This window comes from Micropterus salmoides, unplaced genomic scaffold (assembly GCF_014851395.1).
Source record: "Micropterus salmoides isolate LMB-PRFRI ecotype aquatic unplaced genomic scaffold, ASM1485139v1 Ms_hic_scaffold_2, whole genome shotgun sequence".
Lineage (NCBI taxonomy): Eukaryota > Metazoa > Chordata > Actinopteri > Centrarchiformes > Centrarchidae > Micropterus > Micropterus salmoides.
Window position 1 is genome coordinate 43464792 of NW_024041150.1, and position 5578 is coordinate 43470369.

The following is a 5578-nucleotide window of genomic DNA, read 5'->3' on the forward strand; positions in this document are numbered from 1 at the left end:
TGTGACAATAAAACGAGAGAGAAGACACAGTTTAAGTCTCGTGTGACGTCTGCTGAAGTTTTTAATATCTGTTTATTTAAATATTGATCACCTCCTGTTTGTGTTTCTCCTGTTGTCACATTTAAGTTTCAGAGCTCAGCAGCTGATTATCTGAACAATATGAATGTGATGTTAAAACTTGACAGGCTGGTTCCTGATGAGCCTGTAACACAGAAAACACATTTATTATTATTCAACATGACGTCTGTCTGTTGGCAACATGTTGATCACAACACAGCTCATCATCTAAATGTGACCAGTTTTATCTGCTGTACTTCAGTTTGAACGCTATACATTGTTTTCTCTTCCTGCTGATAAAATAACCAAAACAAAGAAACAGCAGATCTGAGTCACAGTAATTCAGTTTAGACTCCACATAAGCTCAAATTAAAAATTTACATTTTAGCTGCAGTCTGACACTCAGAAACTCCTCATTTCTTATCTCCTTCAAATTAAAAGCACAGAGTTGTCTCCTTCTGTCTCCTCTCACTGTGAACATTTGGACTGAACCTTCACATTTGAAGCAGCAGAAATCAGCTGTAGGATCTTTGTTTATCACACTGCAGACGTTATTATGTGGACTGCATGAAGGCGTGTCTGCTGTCGTTACAACATTTGTGCTCTGGAACACAGTTCAGCAGCCATCTTTAAGAGCATTTTCCCAGAAGAACCTGAATGTGAGATGTTTCTGGATAAAATAACCGGCTGGAACTGATCTGAATTTTCTTGTTTACGTGCAGACGGACAGATGCAGTGAAACAGTTAGAAACAAGTAAATCCCGCTTCAGCCTGCAGACCTGAAGGAAGTTAAAAGAAGTTGAACTTCCAAATATGGTTTGTACATTGATGTAGCAGTCAGCATCAGTAAGACAGAAATAAAGATTTTTACTAAACAGAGATTGAAGGAAAGGTGGCAGAAGCACTGGGGAGGGAGAGAGGAAAGGACAGATGGATGGAAAGGTGGGTTATTAAAGGTGAAGTCAGAGGAAAGTGGGAGAAGTGAGATGTGCTGGAAGGAACAGAAGAGATAAGACAATCATTTCTAGACTTGGAGATTTGGACACTGGACTAAACAGTACTTTGTTCAAAATAAGTGAACATGTGCTGACTGCTGGTGGTACACTGTCAGAAGTGTGAGGAAAACATATGGCAACTTATCCAAAACCTCAGAATGGAAAAATAGACTTTGATTTGTTAATATTCTTAGAAAAACCTCAAGAGATAAATGTCTAATTGTTTTTACTGATCTTAGAGTAATCAAAATGATTGAGAGGATAGAAGTTTGTTTAGTTTGTTTTTGTTTTAATATAATGACTAGTAACTTCTGATCCACACTCCATACCAGTTGGTGGAGGTAATGCACGAATTTGCCAATAAAACTTCAGAAGAAGAAGAAGATGTGTTTGTCAGTCACGTGACTCGGTGACGTAAAGCGTCATGGCGGACGGCTGCTGGAAGAAACACTGAAAAGAGGAGAAAGGATGTAATTTGATGGTTTCATCTTCTCTCTGTGTGTTTAATGAAGCTGTCTCGGATGTCTGAGGAGCAGCTTCAGTAATCTGGAGGCTGAATTTACTGTTGATTCACAACAGGTGGTAATTCGAGGTAGGCCTAATGTTATATTCCCAGAGGGGTCGCAGGCTTCAGGATCATTAACTGCTGATCAAGAAACACATTCCCATCTCTTTATCTACATTTCTATTTTCATTTAGCTGACACTTTTATCCAAAATTACTTACATCTATATTATCTATTATCTATGATGTGTATTTATGTAGATACATGCTGCTGAATGTAGTTTGTTAATAATTATCCTGCACATTTATTCACAGAGAAATATCAGGGCTTCCAATACAGACCCTTTCAGAAAAAGTGACAAAGTGTAGCTAATTTACACTAAAGGTAGCCTTTAGCATCTGTGGGAGAATTTGGGGTCATGTGTCAACGTCTGTTCAAAAACGCTGCAAATGTCAATAAATCGTCCAAATGTTTAGTGCTTACATTAGTGCGTTTTTAATGTTTGTACAGCCTATACAGAAAACTGAGGTGTTTGTTAGTATATTTAAAAAATCAGAAAATTGGGAGCATTGGACAGTTAATTTCCTGCATGAATTTTTGATGGGAATGTTTTCAATTATGCACAAAATTCAGGTTACAATTCAAAATATAAAACTCTAACAGAATATAATGCAGTAAGGATTTCATTCTGTGTTTCTTTCAGATCTGTTTCTCCTGTAGATCAACTCTTTGTCTCTTTTGTTTGGGGAAGTAACCTCTTTAAATATGACAATGGCACCTTTTCACCTCAATGATAAATTAATTCAATTTAATTTTTATTAACTCCTGGACTTTAATAGCTCCTGTTGCACACAAGCATCATTAATTACTGGAGCAATGGTGGTCTACATTGTCATCATTTAAAGTGTTATTTTATAGTGTAAAGTTAGGATCACAGTGTTAAAACTCTACAGCTCTGAGTGTGTGTTCTCCTTTCTGCCCAGGCTCAACAGTAGCACATGTGTGTGAGCAAGCTCGTGTGCTTTGGGAGAAAAGGGAGGGAGCATCAAAAACACTTGCAAAGAAAAATATAGAAGCAGATTTTGTCAAAATTGTGTTACAAAACATACATCAATATAGTCCATCACAGTAAGAATGTCCTGTTTCTAGCACGGAGCACAAACAACACCAGTTTATTCCACAAAAGTCAGGTTATGGAAGAAATGGCATGATCAAGCAGAGTTCATGCAAAAGACACAGAGAGGAGGAGCAGGCAGTCAGGGACTTTCCCAGATTCAGGTGCAGAAGGAAAGAGAGCCAAGAGATGATGTGAAGCCAAGAAACAGAGCAATAAAAGGAGGTCCAGAAGGAGGTGAAAGTCAGTCGTTACATGGTTTTCATGTCAACTCGGGTCTCTGTTCTGGTAACAGAATGGGACTCTATTTTGCACCGATCTCTGACAGACTCTGGTGGAACTTTTATATTCTAATTGGTGTCTGTTTTTGTTGATAATAAAAATGTTGGTAAAAGTTCAAGCTTTCTTATCTGGCCCAAGACTTTTATTAAGATTTACAGAGTTTGCTGAAATATTTACATTCAAGCATCAGTCATATCAAAAGTATCAATCAGCGTCACACACACACGTTCACTGAACTTGAACAGAAGCTACAACAATGAAAGTAAGTCCTGAAAGCACTCCTATACAAAAAACACCAAAACTATTGATTACCGTATTCACTCACTGGTGTCAAGAAAGCAAACAACACAAAAATAAACACATCTTTCAGTAAGTTCTAGAGGAGAAATTTTAATGTTTTCTAAAGCCTATAAAGAAAACACATTTGTAGCTACCAGCAGAGATTCAGCAACGCCTGCCGTTTACTCTCGAAGCGTTTTGTCTCTGTCCTGTACACAGACTAAAACATCCTGATAGTTCAATATGATTTCAGTTTTCAGAGGACTCTCAAAACCGGTAGTTTCTTGTTGCTGCTTGTTGTCTGAATATCCATTCCACATAAACTCTACCAGTTGTACTATTAATATTTTATATTTATGTTTCGTTATATTTCCTACACACAAACTTTTCATTATTGTTTCTATTCCTTAAAATGAGAGCAGTTGTAAGAAAGAATTTTCCTTCGGGGATCAATAAAGTTTTTCTGATTCTGATTAAAGAAAGGATGATGGTGACCTTGGAGGAGCTGAAGTTTGTAAAGCAAATTAGGGATGCAAACTGGTACTTTTAAGCCAGGTTAGTAATTATCCTGAAATCCTATATAGAAACAAAAAGATGCATCAAGATTAAAGCTGGATGATTTGACCTAAAATCAAAATCACGATTAATTGAACATTTCACCTCAATTACGATTATTGAACAATTATTTTGCTTTCGAATGTTTGTTTTTTTTGCCCTCATATTTCACTAACAATGTTTGTACTGTAAATAAACCCAATTATTCAAGCTGAGTTGCAGCAGGGAAAACAGCAGGGGAATCTCCCGGTGCTCCTGATGGTTATTCCGCTAGTGATGATTGTTAGTCTGAGGTGTTTGAAACTCAGCTGAATCTCAGAGTGGAGTCCGCTCTCAGCATCGTACCATCGATCATTATATTCCACTCACTCTGCAGTCAACAACATTTTCTTGTCAGTCTTTTATATCATGCAATAATCATCTGACGCTAAGTTTATCTGAGAAAAGTTAATACTGTCAAAACCTAATTATTTGACGCTAAAGGTGAGGAAGAATGAAACACAGAGATTTTCTCGGAGCCCATACAAGTCTGATATGCCAAACTACCTCAGCACATTCAGTCCACAGTACTTAACAGAACTGGGGGAAAATCAGGTGGATACGTCACACTTTCACAGAGTTATACGAAAGAAGCTGTTTTCAATCACAGAAAGTAAATCAACTCAAGTGATCTTTATTGTTCCATGTGTCATGGTCATGATCAGATAAAACATTAGTTAGTACTTTAACACATCCTGAACTTTTAAATGTCAAAGTTTTACAGTTTAGAAGCCAGTGAAGTTTAAACGTCAAGAGTCACTGTCGGGATGATTGAAACAGGTGTGACACGCAGGAACTCTACCTTATTTAAATATGGCAGGAGGGGGTCAGAGTCCACAAGGCTGCAGGCTGGACCACCAGGATGCTCACAGCCAAATAACAGGGTCTTCACAGTAGAGCAGGAAAACAGGTTGCAGATGTGCATAAAAAGGGCAGCCGGGATTAAATCCAAATGTGCATTAGCAGTTAGATTTTTTTAGTTAGCTAGCAAAATTATATTTAGGCTATGCTATTTTTTTATTAAGATAACAACAACAACAACAACAAATGGTTTCTGTCTGTAACTTTATATTTTAAAGTGATGTTTGGTGAAAAGTGTTTTCAATCGTCCCGCTCTCCCCTACCCTTCAGCGTCCAAATGAAACGCCACCGTTTGCTACGTCACAGCAACACAAAGGAGGTCAATGCGCTAGCAGGTAGGATTAGCCAGTCGACATGCATAAAGTAAGTGACTTAGATTTAGGGATTTACATTTCTGATGGTTATATTAAGGGTAGGGGGCTTTGCGGGGCTGTCAACACCTTTAACACGACCGTAGCTAGCTAGCACTTCCGCTCTGTACGAGACGCCCCAGGCGTCTCACACAGACGCTGAAGGGTACTTTTAACCTCAAATATCTACTCTATGTCACTTTTTCTGAATGCGTTGGTATTGGACACCCTGATGAGAATGGTCTTGCTGTATCTACTGTCTATCATGTTTGATATTCTTCATATTCTTCTCCTGTCGTCATTCAGACCCACCAAAATCAAGTCCTTCACACAGCCAACACACCAGCGGCCTGTACCACGAAGCAGGATTTGAGCTTATCCAGGTAACTTTGGGGTTAACCCTGGGTTATGTTCCAGATAAGAGATCAAATTTTGTTTAAAACATTTTATGTGATTTTCTTCCTCATTGCCCTTTCCTTCTATTTCAAAGCAAAACTAATATATACAGTATGATATATTGTTAGAATAACGGTACATTATT